Source organism: Lupinus angustifolius, chromosome LG09 (genome assembly GCF_001865875.1).
Source record: "Lupinus angustifolius cultivar Tanjil chromosome LG09, LupAngTanjil_v1.0, whole genome shotgun sequence".
In the NCBI taxonomy this organism is placed as follows: Eukaryota; Viridiplantae; Streptophyta; class Magnoliopsida; order Fabales; family Fabaceae; genus Lupinus; species Lupinus angustifolius.
Genome location: NC_032017.1, coordinates 10912208 through 10934603, shown reverse-complemented (window position 1 = coordinate 10934603; position 22396 = coordinate 10912208). Strand labels below are relative to the sequence as shown.

Genomic DNA, 22396 nt, shown 5'->3' with positions numbered 1-22396 from the left:
CCTCTAAAACTCAACTTGCAAATTAACAATAAAAGTTAAGACAGGAGCATATGTGAGTGCTAGAATTCCTAACCCTCAAATGTGTGATTTCTCCCTTTCACTGGGAAAAAAATATAAAAGAATGTTTATGTATCTACATTACAAGAACTCTTAGTGCCAAGGTTTTTTTTTGCTTTTCTTAATTTGATTAAAGCATAACCATAAAACCATTACGTTTATAAGCATATCAGTTTTGTTGTAATATGATTGATGGATAAATAACCTTTGAAGTACATGAAATTTAAAGATAAGTATACCAACATATCAAGAGTTTTTGGAGATCTTTAGCTATGTTAAGAGTTACTTTGAGTGAATTACTATGGTGATGCTTCTAGGATCACTGATCCAGTTGGACTAGAGTGTGACCAGGGAGCTTCCAACTATCAAGAAGTTTCATTGTTACTGGGGTATAGGAAGAGTAGAGAGACACAAGTGAGATACCACATCTTGAACTAAAACCTTAAGACATTAGTTTCATAGACATTTTCTACTTATAAATTCTTTCACTCTTCCTCAAGTGTGGATACCACACACTTTCCGGTCCGCCCCCCCTTAAGTCCACCATGTCCTAGCCAAACCATCAGCTTTAATATTACTTGTTGGACCAGACTATGATTGGGGAGCCTCCAACTACCAGAGAGTTCCATTGTTATCAAGATATAAGAAGAGTGAAGAGCCACAAGTGAGACACCACGTCTTGAACCAAAACCTTAGGACATTAGTTCAATGAACACTTTCTACTTATTAACTTTTCCAACGCATGATCTGTTCTCTTGTTTGATGGAAGAAACTCTTTCAATTCCATGATACAGGTGCAGAAACATTTCCAAATTCTACTTTTGGGTGGATCAATGTGAAAGATGTTGCAAATGCCCATATTCAGGCATATGAGGTTTCTTCAGCTAGTGGAAGACATTGTTTGGTTGAGAGAGTGGTACACTTCTCAGAACTTGTGAAGACTTTACATGATCTGTACCCGACACTAAAGCTGCCCGAGAAGTAAGTTTAATTACTTTGATAACTTCGCCATTGCATTGATTCACCTTTGTGTGTGCGCACGCTCCATTTCATCAATCATAGGCCCTCGCAGCGAGTCTCTCTTTTCACCTTACACTGTTTATTTACAAGAACTATGCTAATTGATACTGCACTTTTCATTTGAAATTCATTATAGAATTATGTGTTCTTAAAATAAGGCCATGTATTACAACTTCACATATGTAAATTATACAACTGTTGTTTCATATACATGTATCACTGACCAATAGATACTAATATTTGTGTGTTTATATTATAATAATCTAAATAACACAATTTTTTCATGTTTTGATTTTTCTAATACCATTTTCACTGTCAAAACAATGTTAACAGGTCTGAAGATGATAAGCCATATGTGCCAGGATATCAGGTCTCCAAAGAAAAGGCCAAGACATTGGGAATTGAATTTACTCCTTTGGAAGTGAGCCTCAAAGAGACTGTGGAAAGCTTGAAAGAAAAGAAGTTTGTCAACATTTAATTCATTATATATCCTGGAAGAGTGAATGTTGATAATCTGAAACTTGTTTTAATTAGTGGCTTGGTTTTTTATGCTCATGCCATGTTTCTGAAGAAATGTATTGTGAAATAAGGCTTAAACTAAATAAAAACTAGTTCTCACTAAGTCATGGTTTGGTTTGTATTAAGTCTCAAGCATGCTGATCTAGATATATTTTACATTACAAATGATATTCCCCTCGCTTTTAATTACTTGACCAACAAGATGTTAGTTTAATGGTGTAAGATCTCGCTAGATTCTCAGGATAACTAAAAGGTCAAGGGTTCAATTCCTGGAATTAGCACTTGTTAGGAAGGCATTTACGTATCATGAAAAAGATTGGTTCCTTACTCAAAAGGTGAAGAATACCCATAATATAAAAAAAAATTACTATACTTGAAAATATATGATGCAGGTTGTTCATCCTTAAAAATCCTCCCTCCTCAACCTATCACCAAATTATACTTTACTAACCACTTGTTGTCAATTACTACTAACATCTTTTTTAAATGGTTTCTTTGTAAGATGAGTTTTGGGGAAAGAAGAGAAATAGAAGACTTCAGAACTATCTTATAAGTGCAATTCATAGATCTCAAGTTTTCTCTTTTCATAATTTACCCTCTAAAACTCAACTTGCAAATTAACAATAAAAGTTAAGACAGGAGCATATGTGAGTGCTAGAATTCCTAACCCTCAAATGTGTGATTTCTCCCTTTCACTGGGAAAAAAATATAAAAGAATGTTTATGTATCTACATTACAAGAACTCTTAGTGCCAAGGTTTTTTTTTGCTTTTCTTAATTTGATTAAAGCATAACCATAAAACCATTACGTTTATAAGCATATCAGTTTTGTTGTAATATGATTGATGGATAAATAACCTTTGAAGTACATGAAATTTAAAGATAAGTATACCAACATATCAAGAGTTTTTGGAGATCTTTAGCTATGTTAAGAGTTACTTTGAGTGAATTACTATGGTGATGCTTCTAGGATCACTGATCCAGTTGGACTAGAGTGTGACCAGGGAGCTTCCAACTATCAAGAAGTTTCATTGTTACTGGGGTATAGGAAGAGTAGAGAGACACAAGTGAGATACCACATCTTGAACTAAAACCTTAAGACATTAGTTTCATAGACATTTTCTACTTATAAATTCTTTCACTCTTCCTCAAGTGTGGATACCACACACTTTCCGGTCCGCCCCCCCTTAAGTCCACCATGTCCTAGCCAAACCATCAGCTTTAATATTACTTGTTGGACCAGACTATGATTGGGGAGCCTCCAACTACCAGAGAGTTCCATTGTTATCAAGATATAAGAAGAGTGAAGAGCCACAAGTGAGACACCACGTCTTGAACCAAAACCTTAGGACATTAGTTCAATGAACACTTTCTACTTATTAACTTTTCCACTCCTTCCCGCATATACAATGTGAGATTTCACACTTGAATAAACTCAAGTTTGTAGACCATTCATAATTTATTAGTTTTGGGATAAAGAAGTATTCAGTGTCATATTAAATGATATAAAACATTGAGTGACCTCTCTACCTCCTTAGAAATACAACCATCTTTATAATTCACTCATAATCTTTTGGAAAAAAAATGAATTTTTTTTTTATGTTTTTACAGTTTTATTATTAACAATAAAGCTACACAACTCAGATGACAAATATCCTCAAATATATAGACAAAGCATGTTCCATTTCAGGAACAGCTGTTGTCTCACAATGTGCTACTGTTCATTTGTGATTGATTGAAAAAAATATATTTAAATTAAAAATTTAATAATTAAGTATTTTTTAACAAATCACAAACAATAATACATTTGAGTAATACACTTTTTATTACACAAGATGTCCACCCCTCAAAAGGCAAGTCTTCAATATGATTCTCCTTCCAAAACTATAATATTCCTCATGCGTAAGGATTTGCAACAGCAGTTAGTTAGAAGTAGCAGACTAAGCTTCTACTTTACTTTTCCTTAACGTTTTTGTTGTGTAATGACTTACATTCTCTAGATAACAACAATACAAGTTAAGAGTTTGAACTGATGTAAAGAGGTCGGCTAAATAACTATATTTTTAAGTTACGTAAACCTAATGTAAGAAGGAAAATAATAGTCAAACACAAATCCTTATTTTCTAATAATACATAGTGGTAGATTCTTAACGCTTCCGAGGAAGTAGCTACAATTGGCCGAACATCGTTATCAAGTCCCTTATGTTATTCTTTTTTCTCTATACTCTTTTACTATTTGATTGTTTGCTTATTCCCATAAATTTTTAATCTCACCATTAGTATTTTGAATTGCATTTCATAAGCACATTTGAGTTGGCAATATCACACTTTTGAGAGTCCACAATAGTAATAGATTACAGTTATAGTCACATTGGTGGCATTTACCCGCAATTGCGAGAGTAATTTAAAGCACTACTCACTATTAAGTCTATCATAACTAATTTCATCTCTTCTAAGAACATTCTCAATGGTACAACTCATTTTCTATCCTTAACTGGGTCTCACAATTTATTTTATATTTGTTCACATTTCCTAGTAAATTAAGCATTTTTCTACATTTCACTCTAATAATGCAACTTACCTTTTCTTCTTAAATGAACCCACCATTTGTCTACCTTTTACACAACAAACATAGTTAAATGATTAAAATTACACATTTAATAGTGATTGCTTAAATGAGTGCGATTAAATGTCAACTTTATACTTTTAATAACGCTCTGATGAACAATATATTATACATTATTCATAACCTTAATTTAGCATAATTAATGTTTCTTGGTGTCTGATTGACTTTGTTTGACATTGTTTAGTGTTTTAGACTTTATTGGACTAATATTCCTATAATGAGGTAATTTAGGATTATTTGGCCTAATTAAATCTATTATCACTTTTAGATCATATTTGAGACCAATGGCATTTTGGGCATTATGGAAGTGGAGGATATGTGTTGAAGTGGAGATTGTAATTTTATTTTAGGAGTTTTATTTTTAAATTCGGTTTTAGTTTTGGGCCCATTGTTTATGATCCATTTTCGGTTTTACTCTTTGTAAAAGAGGGAACCCGAATTCCACTCTATCACTCTTCATTCCATCACTTTACATTTTTCTTTTTTTTCTCTCTTTATGCTATGCTAGGGTTTCTTCATTGCATTTCGGTTTTCACTTCTTCATTTCATTTCGGTTTTCACTTCTTCATTTCATTTCGGTTTTGCTTTCATTTCCATGGAAGACTAAACTTGTAGACTAAATTTCTTTGGTAATGTATCACAACTCTTGAGGTTTTGTTATTATTGCACTTTCGGTTTCTTTACTATTGATTTATCTATCCTATTTCTGAATATGATTGCTTAATCCTATTGTTTGGAAACTAGTTTATGAGTTTATCTTCGTTTAGTTGATTTACTCTATAGTGCATGAACGCTTAGTTTGTGTGAACTTGTTAATGTTCCATGACTATTTTGATTTCGTTTAGTTAAATGTTTAAGTTCTGAAACTATGCAAACTAGGAAGATGATGTTTGAAATCTGAAATTAATCTTTTGAAATCGAGGATTGAGTTGTGAACAAACTAACCAAATGGATTTAACCATTTTATTACATTGCTTAACTACTGTTTCTGAATTTGATTTATGTTCATACTATCCAACAACAAAAAACCCTTTGTGTGTGTCAGTATAAGGTGTTTGAAGTTTTGCTTGAAAGATAATCCTTGGGAAACGACCTAGGAGTCACTTCTTAGTACTGCAGTTTTTAATTGCATCGGGTACGACCTCAATCACGCTCATTCAAACGAGTGTTATTAAATGTTCACTTTATACTTTTAACAATGCTCACTTAAACAGACGCTTTTACATGTCCATTTTTTACTTTTAAAAGCGTTCACGTAAACATATGTTGTTAAATGTCTATTTTCTAATTTTTAACAGTGCTCACTCAAACGAGCACTATTAAATGTCTACATTTAACCGCGCTTACTCAAGTGAGCGCTGTTAAACGACTACTTTTAATAGCACTCATTCGTTGTTAAATATCTATTTTTAATGGTGTTGATCCACGATCATAGCACGACGAACATATTATGAATCTACTAGAATGTACATATACTTGGGACTCTAGGGAACACGATTGTTGTGCCCAACATGGTCTGACTATGACCGTGGTGTCCAACATGGTCCAACTAGGGTCATGTTGTCCAACATGACTATAGTATGTTCCTATCTGCTTCTAATGGACATTTCCTTTGTAATTTGCCTTTCGGTTTCACAAGTATGGTGGAAAATGTTAGAAAGTAAGTTTCACATTACTTATCTCATTGTCATGTGAATGATTTAAATAGTTGTTGGGTTACTCTTCTCATTGTCAATTGATTTTGAGATGGAACCTTAATATGGTATCAGTGCCAGAACCCAACTTTTTCCCAGTTGTCATGGGCCAAAAAATACAATTTAGTTATGGGTCAAATGTAATCATCCGCCTGATCCGACAGACTTATGTGGAGGGGGCATGTTGGAAAGTAAGTCTCACATTAGCTACATCATTGTCTCGAGAATAGTTTGAATACCTATTGAGCTACTTATTTCATTGTCAATTAATTTTGAAATGAAACTTTAACAATAGACACACCAAACCATGTTTCTCTACCAAAAATATTGAATGCATGCAAAAATATTTTGTAATAAGGTTGCAGTTAACCATGAAACATATATTGTATGGAAAAGAATATTAAAAGGGATAATAATTTATTTTCAACAAATAACAACCCTTTAAATTATGAATGGACCATTGGAAGCATAGTAAATAAATACGAATCATAAGTCTTTCCTTCTTTTTTTTTAGTGTTTTTTTCATTTTTTTTTGCTTCTTCTCTCTTCCTTATTCTTACACTTTATGTTTTACATTTACATTTTCATTTCATGTTTTCTAGGAAAATAAGAACATTTGTAGAGGATATTTTTCACATTGTATCAATAGTAATATCTTTCTCTTTTCCAAATACATTATTCCCAATTACACTATTTAATATTCATAATCCAAGAACAGTAATAATATTTGTAACATTATAATTTGTCCATAACAAAAGATATGTCATTCAAGCTCAAAGTTGGACAACTAATGAAAAGTGTTTTAAAAAATGATGTAGGTCGAAAAACAATTCTTGAGTGCCTTTATCATATTCAAGCATGCAAACAATGAATAATCTTAAAGGCGACATATGTCAAGTTCTAGAAAATATAATGAAAGAAAAACATCACTCAATAAAAAAGATGGTGATAATTCATAAAGTAGTACAAACCCTTTATATGCCCAAAATTTCATATTTATTATAAGTTTAAATCATTCACATGAGTGAAAATATATTATATATGTAAATTTTTAGTTTCAAACGGTAACATCGGTGAATATTACTAACTGACTCCTTCTAAAATATTACTTTAAATACCATGTATGAAAATATAACATATATTTTGCTATTGCGGGTGATTATTATGATATAACATATATTCGTGTTGCATTTTGGTGGATCTTATTGTTAGAATTTCTGACAGTTTATGGGTTACAAATATAATTCTATATGATTGTGTTATAGCCATTATTTAGTTAGCCAAATATAAAATGGTCTTCAAGAATTAATTTTGTGGCTAAGGGCATATATGTCATGGAATTAGATACATTCAGACAATTTCTGATTTGATGACGGGGTTGAATTAGAATTATTGCAACTTAAGTAGTAACCACTTCGGTTACTTTTATGGGTTATGGTCCCCATTTGTAGAGCAACAAGTTTTGGTTGAGTGGTTAATAAGAATAAAGTGAGAAGGGGAAAAGACATGATTGCCAAAAGGACTCCATCAGGAAAACACTCTCTTTTGCCTTTTTCATTCCCCTCTAGAGAAGCAAAGGAAAACCATCAGGCTCTATCATCTGGAAGATCATCATACCCACATACGCTTGAGAATTCCAAATGGCTAATCAAAGTATGCTCTTCTTCTTCACTATGAAATCAATTGGGGTTTCTTTGGTCTGGATCAAGGTTGTTCCATTTGGGTTTATGTATGGGCATAAACATTGTGTTATAAGAACAAAGCCATGATCATTAGGTTTTCCATATTCAATTTAAGGGATTATTCATTGAGAAAATCCAACACTTATAAGATAGGTACTTGTACCTTTCAAACTTTAAGCCTTTGTTTGGTAGGATAGAGTTAGAGAAGAGAGAAAAGTGAGAGAGAGAAATTGAGGAGAAGTTGGGAGTTTCTCTCATTTGGTTGCAAGGAGAAAAAGAAAATAGAGAGTAAAAAAGGTGTGGAATCCACAAAAAAGATTTCTTCACACTTATGAGAAGAAAATGATAGGATAATGAGTAATTTGTACAAAATATCAACTATATCCTCAAATAATTGATCTCCTAATTTTACATCGTATTTTTTATTTAATTGATGATAGTTATTTTTTTAATTATTGATTAGTAATTAAAAGAAAGTTACATATTTCACAAAGTGATACTTTAGTGAGAAAGTGGAGAAAATAAATTTTTGCATGAAATGTGAAAAATGTGCTTCAATTTTTTATTTATTTTTATACTTTTTGATTTTGAATACTACTAATATAAATAAGTCTCTTTTAGATATAAAAATATCAATTAAAATGTTAATTAAAATTATAACATTTATTTTTAATTAATAATAAAATATCATGTTTTTTCTTTTTTTTTTCTTTTTTTTTAGGAACATTTTTGTCATATAAATCATAACATAATCTTTCTTCTCTTTTTCTATCTTACCAAATAAGAGAAAATAAAATATATTTTTCTATTCATTTTCTCTCTATTCTCTTATTCCGAACATCACAAAAATCTACTGTATTTCTCATCTTTCTCTTTCTCACTCTTTTCTCTCTTTTTATTTTCTCTTGTGCAACCAAATAAAGCCTAAGGCTGAAAAAATCATATTCACTTTTTTAATGTAGTTAAATATCTCCTTTCATGAGAGATGTTTAAAAACTACTTTACATCTTAACCATTCATTCTAGTGAAATCTAATGATTTAATATATTCAATAATTTAAATCTTTAAATTTTCTTAAAATGAATAACTAAGATGTAGATTATGTTTTTTAACTTACTTTTGGAATATGTGGATCTCCCTCTGCATATAAATTAATCATTTTTACACTATAAATACAATAAATATTATAATTTAATGAATGGATTTCTATAATTTACAAATCTACTTACCCAATTGTCATTTTTTTATATTTTCAGACATACATTTATAATTACGATTACAATTTTTAAATTATCAGCTTTTTTAAATTAACTAAAATAGTAATAATTATTATTTTGAATAAACAATAACTAAATGCAAATGCTTATTTTGATATTATTATATGAATTTAATAGGTATAAAACTGACATTATAAATATTTTTTACACTGTCAGTAAGTCATCCACTATTTATATTTAAAATTCTATTAACTTTCAAATAAAAATAAGAAAAATTAATAATAGATGATATACTACTATATAATATAAAATTTTTATAGTGACAATACATAGATTTTAAACTCTTATTATATTATTTATATATATTCTAGATGAACTTGAGAAATAACATTCTACCTTACATTTTAATGTGTATAAATATTTTATAATTTTTTAATCAATATTAACTTTTAGTATAAGTAACAAGAAGAATAAACATGTATAAATATTTGAGAATAAAGTATAATCTCATACCAAGAGATATATTATCTCATCTGACTATTAAAATTATGACATGTGTCTTATTTATCTACAAAATATTTCTAAAAGCTAAAAAATAGTGTATATATCATGATTTTATTTTTATGTTTTAAAAATATTTTTATAAATATTAGTTAAATATAATATGCAATAATTTTAGTGGTAGGTGAGATAACTTATTTAACTTATCTCTTCTACCAATAATGTATTAGTATAGTGGTGTAAGATCCCACTTAATTTCTCTGATTGAATATTCCATTCTTACTCCGATGAGCAATACTTGTTAAAAAAAACTTTCTTTATTCTAGCCTGGAGGAAATATCATTATATATAAGAACATACATGTTAGAGTTTGCTATCTTGATTTGTCATATAAGCAAAACCGAGAGATAAAAAGAGATGAGTAGCAGTGCATGAAAGGTGGTGTGTGTGACTGGTGCTTCCGGTTACATAGCTTCATGGATCGTCAAGCTTCTTCTTAATCGCGGTTACACTGTCAAAGCCACTGTTCGCGACCTTAGTCTGTTTCCTCTTCATTATTCTTTTTATCATTTTTAATTCCCATTAGACCATTACTATTATTGTTATGATCATGGTTTTTAATCACCATGGCATGACTGCTGTCAGTGACAGATTTAGGATTAGAGGGTGTGCAACATATTTAAAAGTTTAAATAAGAGTTAAATATGGATGATTTGCTAACAGCGTAAAAACACTTATACTATCAGTATACATATTAAATCCTTAAAATAATGTATAACATAGATTATAAAAAGAAAATATTAATGTCAAAATTACAAAATTTAAATATATTAATTAAATAAATAACATTTTTCACTAAATATATTTAATCAAATAAATTACATTTCTCTTTTTGTAATCAATTCTTTGTCAATATTGTTGAACATTTCTTGTTGAATATAAGCAATTAAACAATTATTCATTTATGTATATTCCATTCAATTACGCAACCTATTTTTTCACACTTTTCATAGTTGAAAAAACTTTTTCTAGAATTTTATTACTAACTTCAGAAGAATATAAACTAATGCGTAAAAATGTATATTCCATTTTCAACTAACTTATCTTAAAGATTATTCATTCCTTTTAAAGAACCACATTCAACAATATTATGCATGTAAATGATATAAATCTCAAGTTGATTATCAAACACCACTAAATCAGTTGAACAAAAATCATGTGTATAAAAGTTTGCAAATTCAATGACAAAACTAGAGAAAAACTAAGATAGACTCAAATAAGATATAAAAAACAGTTAGGTATTTGTCTCAGAGAGATAATCATGAAGTTCCTTAAGTTGTATATGCATAATATAATAAAATAATTAAACATAATGATGATTATTTGTTTTTCCCATGACATGTTATGTCATTTACAAAAAAAATATCGGTCTTGTAGAGTTATAAAGAAGAGTGTAATATTTATATATATGTTAGTATAAAGATTTATATACATTCACTATATCATCCAACACTAACTTGGATTACTTTTGTGAATAGTCGATGATAAAATAAAGATGAAGGATGATAAAATGACATTGTATAGAACTCTTACACTATCGATATATATATTTTCTCTATATAAATAATATACATATTATTTAAAAAAAAATCAGGGTGTGCATTTGCACACCGTAAAAAAGAGTTGTCCTGTGTACAAGGTTCCACTTGGTGGAGTCCGGGAAGTAGATGTACTACATTTTAACCTTATACAATATGGGGATGCTTTTCCCAGTATCTAAATCAGTATTATGTTAGTACTCACTAAGTAATAATCTTATCATCTTTTCCAGACTTCTGATAACAATCAAACATTTATTTTCATTAAGCAGAATCTCGGCTATATGTATCATATGACATCATGCTTAATGACAAATCATATATTTGTAAATCTTTACTAATGGTTGTCTTTTTATACTACAATTGTGGAAAAAAAATATGGCTTCTATAAGGTTGTAGTCACTAACAAAATTATAAGCTTCGGATTCAATTGTATTTTTGTGGAGGAAATTTAAAACAATGATTATTATTGTCATGAGTAATGAGTAAAGAACTATTTTGGTTCTTCAAATTTTTTTTTGCTAATATCATTTTAGTCCTTACAAAATTAAAATTTTAAAAATGGTCTAAAAAATAGCAAATATACTTAAATTAGTCGTTTTAGCATTCTCTATAACATCTGATAGAAATACTATTTTAACTTATATTGATTATGTGTGAGCACCAGTTTAGATTCTTTTCTTTTTCGGGATCAATAATGTTATTACATTAATAGGTCCAGTTTTAATTTTTTGTGATTATTGATTGGTCCATCTTAGGTTCTTATGTCCTTACAAAATTGATTTATGTGCAGGTGATGCAAGAAAGGTTGATCACTTGCTTAAACTTGATGGTGCTAAGGAGAGATTGCATCTGTTTAAGGCAAATCTGCTTGAAGAAGGTTCCTTTGACACTGTTGTCCAAGGTTGTCATGGTGTTTTTCACACTACTTGTTAAGACTGGTATCAATTGATAAAAGAAAAGATGAGCTGAAGATAGAAAAGAATTGCCCCTAACCCAGAATCAAGAGATTCTGTTAGGGTTCTAGATTTATTATTGAAGAAAGAGTAGAATTACAAGAGAGAATTGAGTGCCTTGGATCCCACGATCCAATCCCTACTTCTGATTCCAAATCAGAGAATACCTTCTAACTACCTCCCCTTACTAACTACCTTTCTACTTATAGAACCCTAACTTCCCTTAACTAACTAACTGCCTAAAGGTGGAGAGGAAAGTTTGTTATCACTAAACCAAACTTTCCTTTTCCCTCTAGAGTACACATTTTTAATAACAGGTGGCATCCTAACAGATTGCCCCCTATCAGTTTGTTTAGCATACAAAATGCTTCATTGGAGAACCACTCTTCTGACATGCCTTTGTTTTATAATTGTGAAAACTGCAGAAGACAAGTTCTAGAAACAGAGATATTAACCATAGAGATAAAGCCGGGTTGGAAGAAAGGTACAAAGATAACATTCTCGGACAAAGGGAACCAGCAACCGAATCAACTGCCAGCAGACCTTGTATTTGTGATTGATGAGAAGCCTCATGATTTTTCAAGAGAGATGGTAATGATCTTATTATGAGTCAAAGGGTGTCACTAGCTGAGGCTATTGGTGGAACTACAATAAATATCACAACACTAAATAAACGTACTCTATCTATTCCAATAACTGATATTGCGAGCCCTAGTTTTGAACTTGTTGTTGCAAAAGAAGAAATGCCAATTACAAAGGAGAGAGGTCATAGGGGTGACTTGAGGATCAAGTTTGAGGTTAAGTTTCCTACAAGATTGACACCAGATCAAATAACAGGACTTAAGAGAGCATTGGAAGGTTGAGTCAGGGTGAGGATACCAAAAAGATTTACCCTCTAAATACAAGGAATTGACATTTTTATATCTTCATTTTTTAGTACTGGAGAAAAGTCTAATTCGTTAAGTCAGATCATATATCTTGTATTACTTATCTGTCTTTCTCAATTGCATGTATTCTTGGGTGTAAGATGAGGCCTACTTGTATTGTTGTGTTTCTTTGTAAGAAATGTAAAAATATATACAAGAGATTTTAAGTTGTACATATGATGTTGAAGAAAATTAACAGCATTAGAGATCTGCTATTATTTTTGGTATTTCAAATGAGCATACTTGGTTAATCTATCCACCACTACATATATGGTGTCCTTACCTTTAATTCTTGGCAATCCTCCTATGAAATCCATAGAAATATCCATCCAAACTTGCTGAGGGATGGGTAAAGGATGAAGCAGCCCAGCAGGGGATAGGGTAGAATATTTGCACCTCTGGCAGACCTCACAAGCCTCCACAAAGGCCTTGATGTCCCCTTTCATCCCTATCCAAAACAGAAAATTGAAAATTCTTTTGTAAGTTCTAAAATAACCTGAGTGGCCACCCATAGAAGAGGCATGATATTCTGCTAAAATTATAGGTGAATCCTTTGATAAAACCAACCCCCCTTTATAGTATAAGATGCCCTGTCTAAGCTCATAATCTGGATGGGAAATAAGGTTGGCCAACAAATCTTGTATCACCTTCTTCCATCTAGGGTCTTGCTGTAATTCTTCTATCCATGTGCCCACATCATCATTGGAAATCATTGATATGGCAGAGAACAAAACCTTTCTGGACAGAGCATCTGCTGCAGAGTTTTCTTTGCCTGACTTGTACTGAATTTCGAAATCCAACCCAATCAATTTGACTGCCCATTTAAACTGCTCTTTAGAAAACAACCTCTGTTCAGAGAGGAATTTCAAGCTTTTCTGGTCTGTTCTTATCACAAAATGCCTCCCTAACAGATAGTGTTTCCATTTCTGGATAGCTTGGACCAAAGCCATTAACTTCCTCTCATAGACTGATTTCTGCTGAGATTTGATGGATAATCCTTGGCTCTAGAATGCCAATGGCCTCCCCTCCTGCATCAACACAGCTCCCAATCCCTTGCTTGAGGCATCAGTCTCAACCACAAATTCCTTGGAAAAATCAGGGAGTGCTAGTGAAGGTAACTGCATCATTGCCTTCTTGAGTTCTTCAAATGCCACAGTGGCCTCTGTTCCCCACTGAAAAGCATCCTTTCTAAGCAGGTTAGTCAAAGGTTTGGCTATCTTGCCATAGCCTTTAACAAACCTCCTATAGTATCCTGTCAAACCCAAAAAACCTCTCAAGCTCTTGACATTAGTAGGCTTGGGCCAGGAATTGATTGCCTCAACCTTGGATTCATCAGCAGCTACTTTTCCTTCAGAAATAATGTGCCCCAAGTACTCTATGCTGAGTTGCCCAAAACTGCACTTCTTGAAGTTGGCTCTGAGGGCATGAGTGACCAAGATTCCTAGGACCAGTTGAAGGTGCTTGCCATGTGTAGCAAAATCTGAGCTATACACTAGAATATCATCAAAGAAAACTAAAGTAAATTTCCTTAAGTAGGGTTTAAGTACCTCATTCATCAAAGCTTGAAATGTAGATGGAGCATTGGTCAAGCCAAATGGCATAACCAAGAACTCATAATGGCCCTCATGAGTTCTAAAAGCTGTTTTGCCCACATCTTCCTCCTTCATACGAATCTGGTGATAACCTGATTTTAGATCAAGCTTAGAAAAAACCCTTGCATTCCCCAACTCATCTAGCAATTCCTCAATCAAGGGGATAGGGAATTTGTTAGGCACAGTGATCCTGTTGAGGGCCCTGTAGTCTACACAAAACCTCCAACCCCCATCCTTCTTCTTCACCAATATAATTGGACTAGAGTAGGGACTTATGCTAGGCCTAATGACCCCTGCTTCAAGCATCTCAGCTACTAACCTCTCAACCTCTGCTTTCTGATAATAAGGACATCTATAGGGTCTGATGTTAGGAATATCAGACCCCTCCTTCAAATGAATAACATGATCATGCTGTCTTGAAGGAGGTAGGCCATCTGGGTCTTGAAACACCTCCTGAAACTGTTGCACCACCTCAGAGATCTCTAGAGGCACCCTCTGAACATTTCTGGTTTGGTCTTCCCCATACTGAACCAGCAACCCCTGTCCCTCTTCCATCAAGACTTGCATGAAGGCCCCTAGTGACAATTCTGCTCTAGACAGAGCAGGGTCTCCTACCAGAGTAACTAGAGAATCCCCTACTGAAACTGACAACCTCATTCTTCCAAAATCAGCCTTGACTTCCCCCAAACCAGCCAACCATTCCAGCCCCAGTACCAAGTCAACCCCCTTTAAGCCAAACAAATAGAAGTCTTGTTGAACTTCTAGTTTTTGTATGCAAAGTTTAAGCTGTGAGCACTTACCTTGGCACTTAATGTGGTGGCCATCTCCTACCTCAACCACATAGGTTTTTGTTTTATCCACTGCTAAATTCATCCTCTGTACCAACTCTTGAGAAATGAAGTTGTGTGAAGCCCCACAATCAATCAAGATGACTACAGGGACCTCCTGCAATCTCCCCCCAATCTTCCAGGACCTTACTGAGGTTAGACCCTTCATTGAAAATAGAGAAAGTTGCAAGAAGGTGAGGGATTCACCCCCTCCCTCTACATTGTCTTCCCCCTCTTCTTCTTCTTCTTCTGCCATTAGGAGCATACTTAATCGTTTGTGTTTACAGATGTGGTCCCTAGAGAAGGGTTCATCACACCTAAAACACAACCCCCTTTCCCTTTTATCTTTCATCTCTGCAGCTGATAGCCTTCTAAATTCACCCTTAATTCGAGAACTATCCCCTTCTTGGAGGGTTCTAAATCCCCCTCCTACACTCCCAACAGAGGATCCTTCCTTCCTGCTACCCCCAGATTGCGTGGGGTCCAAGGTAACAACTTTATTAACTGATCCACCCCTGAAATACCCCCCTATCCTGGAATTACTTAACAGGGGCCTCTTATTAACCACCATATTCTTCTGTTCTATTAAGAGGGCCTTTTGTATGATTTCAGGCAGAGTACCTAATTCATACACCCTCACCTCTACCCTTATTTCTTCCTTTAATCCATTGATGAATACTCCTCTTACAAACTCTTGGTTGATTTCCCTTAATGCCCCCGCATATTTCTCAAACTCCTCCACATAAGCTTCCACCCCTCCTTCCTGTTTTAAGGCCAAAAGTAACTCAAATGGGTTCTGGACCATAGAAGGTTGGAATCTCCTTACTACTGCCAGTTTGAAACCTTCCCATGTGGGCTTTGGGTTACATCTCTCCCACCATTGGAACCAACTCAGGGCTTTTCCCTCCATAGCTACCATCGTTGCTTGCATTTTCTCCTCTGCCGTGATACCCCTCATAGTGAAGTACCTCTCCAAGCGTTGGACCCATCCATGCGCATCGTCTCCAACAAAGATAGGTATTTCTAAACGTCTCCACTTATCACGTTGGCTATGATGAAGCCCAAGCCTTCCACTTTCATCCTCGTGTTTACTATCTCCTTCGATGGAATTGGACTCTGTTCTAATCCCTAATTTCTCTGCTATTGCTGCCATTAAATCCTCTGTTCTCTTCATTCTAGCCTCGTTCAACTCTAATCGAGTATGAACTGCCTCCCTTTCATGGCCCCAACTATCTCCTTCCTTTGCCATGCTTCTCGTAGAAACCATACACCACAGGATCAGCAGCAGAAAGAACGTAGGGTCTCCCACCCCTCAGGCACCAAGAATGGTGCTCTGATACCAGTGTTAAGACTGGTATCAATTGATAAAAGAAAAGATGAGCTGAAGATAGAAAAGAATTGCCCCTAACCCAGAATCAAGAGATTCTGTTAGGGTTCTAGATTTATTATTGAAGAAAGAGTAGAATTACAAGAGAGAATTGAGTGCCTTGGATCCCACGATCCAATCCCTACTTCTGATTCCAAATCAGAGAATACCTTCTAACTACCTCCCCTTACTAACTACCTTTCTACTTATAGAACCCTAACTTCCCTTAACTAACTAACTGCCTAAAGGTGGAGAGGAAAGTTTGTTATCACTAAACCAAACTTTCCTTTTCCCTCTAGAGTACACATTTTTAATAACAGGTGGCATCCTAACAGATTGCCCCCTATCACTGCTTCTCCATTTTATCATGATGTCAAGGACCCACAGGTTCATTCATATCATTCTTCAATTTTCTTTTAACACTCCATTTTATGTTTTTTAATAATTCTTTTGGGGTGCCTTTTCATGACTTGACAGTGGAGTTTCATATAATTTTCAGGCTGAGTTAATAGAACCAGCACTGAAGGGAACTCTAAATGTTCTTAATTCAATCGCGAAATCACCTAGTGTGAAACGTGTTGTTTTGACTTCTTCAATTGCTGCTGTTGCATATAATGAAAAGCCTCTCACTCCTGATGTTGTTGTTGATGAGACATGGTTTTCCGATCCAGATATCTGTAGGGATTCAAAGGTATATAAATATGCCATTTCCCCTTTAAAGTAATAATTTTTCTGAGAGTTGGTACTTGGGATACTATGTTTTCTACTCATTAATTTGATAAATATAAACATGTTTTTGTATCCTTAATCATGAATGCATGTGACAAGTGTTTAAATGATGGGCATTAGAAGCTTCTGCTATTTAAAATGATGAAAAAGTGTGCCAATTATATCATGAAAGTAATTTCTTCCTGAAAGAAACTTAGTAAAAATGGTTATTTTTTTATTACATCGGAGTGATGTTAGAGTCGGATAAAAAAGTATACCGAGTGTCCATAATCCGTGCCTGAAATTGTCTCCATTTGGTATCTTAGTTTTTGTGTCATCTGTTCCTTATTATTTTTACCATAATTTATATGTTCTTGCACTGCCATTCCTTTTCAATTTCTAATCAGAGACTCAGAGTGAGACTGGTAGACATGATTGTTGAAAGTTGCCACCGCTAACATTGTTCCAGGATGTTAATTATGTAACATGTGTAGAATAAAATGCGGCCATTGTTAAAACTGCTGAAGCTATACAATGAATGAGAAGTAAAGCAATGATTGCTAGCCATGACACACTGAGAGCAATTAGTGTTAGAGAAATAAAAGGAAAAGGACATGTGTGTGGAATGGGAACATATTTTAGTGTATTTTTGTCTATTCGTGTGTTCGAGGTAATCTTGTCACCTAATCTAGTATTCTTTTCCTCCCATTCATTATGATAGTTTTCTTCTATTGAAAGAAAACCAATGGCTTATATATCCTTTGAACTTGTTAACTTCACTCCATCCTTGGGTTATTTAAAACATGTTCCATTTGCACTCTGAACAATTTTTAAATAATCCCTCAAAAGCTTTGTATTTTTCATTTTGCATTGCTGTCTGTCTTCTTAGTATCAATATTAGTGAATTGATACTTTTATAGTTTTCAATACATGTAAGTACCTAAATGTTTCTTTCTGTTGTTGTTATTATCTAAATAATAGTCTTCAAATGTTGAATTCTATAATTTGTATCTCATTAAGTGGACATCCAATTCGTTTCATTTGGGCATAATATGAAGTTATGTCCAAATTTGACTTGGAATCTCCCTGATGCGCTGAGCCAGCTTCTCATGCGAAAATTAACATCGAAAGACATAATTTTAATTAGTGGCCTTCTTCAAAGCTGAAGCTTGTCTTAGCTTTCAGTTAGCACCAGTTTTAGCTTAATTGGACATCTGCTACCCAAGTTATGGTCCAATCCTTGCATGCTGCTCGGTTCCAGCGAAAGGATCACTGTTCTGACTTGCAGTCCAGTTTTTTTGTAAAACATGGGCAAAACGAAACAACTAAACACATAAGACGTTCAAAAGACTAAATTTGAGGGTTAGTTAGTGTATGAAAATCATGTTTTATCAATGATCTAGTAAACTTCATAACTGGTTCAGATATTTCGCTTTTTACTAATATTAGTTGAGTATGTTTTGGTAGTTTCAATCTTGTGTGCCTTAAACAATTGCTTTTACTAATGTAATTCTGATATATTGGTTCCAATGTCAACTAATGTAATAATTTGTAACGTGTATGCAGCAATGCTCTTTAACTTTCTTGTCATTTCCTATTTATGTTTTCAGATGTGGTATGTTCTTTCGAAGACTTTGGCCGAGGATGCTGCCTGGAAATTTGTAAAAGAAAACAACATTGACATGGTTACGATTAACCCAGCCATGGTGATAGGGCCTCTCTTGCAACCAGTCCTTACACACAAGTGCTGCTACTGTTTTAAACCTAATTAACGGTAATATTGATTTACATTAATTATGCTGTATGAAAATTATATTTTCTGCTTTGTCTGCAACTGGATTACATGATGTTTTTTTAACTCAACAGCCTTTTCTGGACTAAGCAAATTGAAAAAAGAAATTAAAAATATGAAAATGAAAATAATTGAATGAAGATAATAACTACAAATCTTATTTTGTACTTACATTTAAGGTATGTGCATGCATTTTGGTCAAAATTGTGATTGTTGAGCTGGATGAGAGTTTCTTCCCTTTTATTTCTAGCTTGATTCTTGTCTAAACTATTTTTATTTTACTTTTCCTTATATTTGTTTATCTAATTGTTATTTTAATGAATAGTAGCAATTCCTACATGCTTCAAATATATTTGTTTTTCAATGCATGATCTGTTCTCTTGTTTGATTGAAGAAACTCTTTCACTTCCTTGATACAGGTTCAGAAACATTTCCAAATTTTACTTTTGGGTGGGTCAATGTGAAAGATGTTGCAAATGCCCATATTCAGGCATATGAGGTTTCTTCAGCTAGTGGAAGATATTGTTTGGTTGAGAGAGTGGTACATTTCTCAGAACTTGTGAAGAATTTACGTGATCTGTATCCGACACTGAAGCTGCCCAAGAAGTAAGTGTAATTATTTTGATAACTTCATGATTGCATATAAGGAATGAAAACTCCCATTTTCTGAACTTCATTCTTTCAATGCTTTACTTGCCTGTTTGAGAACTCAATCCAGTGCTGAAAATAAAGACTCAGCTTTGATATTGATTTAGTGTTGTTTTTTAGTGAACATCTAAAATGTGATTAAGTGAAAATGTGCGGAAAGCACTTGAGAGGTAACGTGATGAATTCAAAACACCACTTGAGAGGTAACTAAGTGGGAGTCTTCTACACTGAGATACACCTTTTTTTATTTCTTTTGTTACTATGTAACCACTTCAAATATTTGAAAACACTACAATTGAGTCAGTTATATAAAAGCATAATCAGAAAGTGCTAGCAAATGATATCCAAAAATGCTTAAATTTTACACTAATCAACCATGGAATTAAGCATGTAGTATAATTGAAGCAAAGTAGCTACCTTATTTTTTCTCTTCACTAACTACCTATTGATTTTCCTACTTATTTTCTTCCCTCCCACTAGCAGTAAGTAAATGGTCCCACTAGTTCCCCCTCTTATTCCTTCTATTATTCACATGTTTAATTGTGGATCTATTGGAACAACCCAATATCAAAGGATGGAACACTAGTGATAGATGGTTACAATGGCAAGAAAAAAGACTAACTGAAGTAATTTTCGCTGTATGACAAAAGGTACCCCCATATTCAAGGCCAAAAATCTGTGTATATCCCTGGAAGAAAGTGTGCATTTCATAAACCATGGCTTGTTGCCATCCACCATTGCATTGATTCACCTTTGTGTGTATGTGTGCGCATGTGCATTTCATCAATCATGAGTCATGACTTGTCATCAATCATAGGCCCGTGCAGCGAGTCTCTCTTTTCACCTTACACTGTTTATTTACAAGAACTATGCTAATTGATACTGCACTTTTCATTTGAAATTCATTATAGAATTATGTGTTCTTAAAATAAGGCCATGTATTACAACTTCACATGTGCAAATTGACTGTTGTTTCATATACAAATATCATGGACCAACAGATACTAATATTTGTGTGTTTATAATAATTTAAATAACACAATTTTTTTCTTCATGTTTTGATTTTTCTAATACCATTTTCACTTTGTCAAAACCATGTTAACAGGTCAGAAGATGATATGCCATATGTGCCAACATTTCAGGTCTCCCAAGAAAAGGCAAAGACATTGGGAATTGAATTTACTCCTTTGGAAGTGAGACTCAAAGAGACTGTGGAAAGCTTGAAAGAAAAGAAGTTTGTCAACCTTTAATTCATTATATATCCTGGAAAAGTGAATGTTTTAACCTGAAACTTGTTTTAATACGTGACTTGGTTTCTGATGCTGATGCCATGCTTCTGAAGAGATTTATTGTGAAATAAGGCTTAAACTAAATAAAAACTAGTTCACTAAGTCATGGTTTGGTTTGTATTAAGTCTCAAGCATGCTGATCTAGATGTATTTTGCATTACAAATGATATTCCCCTTGCTTTTAACTACGATACTTAATCAACAATGCCTTATTCTCTAATAGTATAAGGTTTTGCTAGATCCTAGGATGACCAAAATGTCAAGGATTAGATTCCTATTAAGAATCAAGAACGGAAAACAAAATATGAATTTCATTCATTTGAATGAGTATTGAATAGATAAAAATACAAAGTCACAATGAATCATTTATATACAAGGAAGGAAAAATTATCTGTCCTAACCAAAACTAACTAACCAACTAACAAAAACCCAATATAAAACTAACCCAAATAACAAAATATATTTCAACATTGATAATCGATCAACCATATTGTTAGTCGATTATCCATCACAGAGTTGCAACTATTTTAATATCCTCACAAGTTGGAATGTATGATACATTCCAAGCTTGAAATGATTGTATTGAATACGATAATATACTCTAATATCACCTCTTGCTGGTGAGGGAATTTTCGTCTCTCAGTCTTGAAATCTAAATGTAAAGCAATACTGACACTTAATCACCATAGGCAAAAACAACTTTATCTAGAACTTAACCATATATTTTGATAGAAGCTTAACCAATCAATCCAACCATAATGGATGAAAGAGAAAAAAAATGGATGTTAATCTTATCCTTATATGTTTATTTCAATGAAGAAAAATACATAGATTAATATGTTATGTGTTTAATGAGAGAGGGGTTAGGAAAACAGAGGAATAAAGAAAAGAGATTACTGTGGGTAGACGGTAAAGAATAAGAAAAAGAATGTAAAATCTGTGTTATAATAATCACCAAGAATTCAAGTTTGTTCTCTCCTCCCCTATGAGTCCTTGTAGCTTCACTATGTATTCTTATACACGGATGTTAGAGGATCATAACCTGCACCACCTGATGCAAATCACACACCGGTGGCCAACTCACTAGATTGGAGATTTGGATCCAAGTATACTGGTAGGAACTCTTTAATGCCAAATTCTTCAGCTTAATATTATGAGAATTTAATCTCCAATGGATGAAGGAAGAAGAAAACTATTCTTCAAAGAAGAACAAGAAGAGAAACATGAATAGATTCCAAGCTGCAACTGTGCTTGCTAGCATGCTGATAAATGCAACAAGAACATCAAATTATTCCATTCCACTATTGGTGAAGTTATTAAAAGAAACTTGACCTCACAAGTATAATTAGATCTTGATTGATTGATTTGTTTCTTGCAAC

At 33.2% G+C, this 22396-nt stretch overlaps 1 long non-coding RNA gene and 1 pseudogene across 1 annotated transcript; both read left to right on the top strand.

The window, feature by feature from the left end:
* Positions 831-1761, top strand: LOC109356947. Its single transcript, XR_002108804.1, has 2 exons — positions 831-1038; positions 1411-1761. It is a non-coding gene; the product is annotated as an uncharacterized LOC109356947 (long non-coding RNA).
* LOC109356944 lies at positions 9718-21202 on the top strand (annotated as a pseudogene).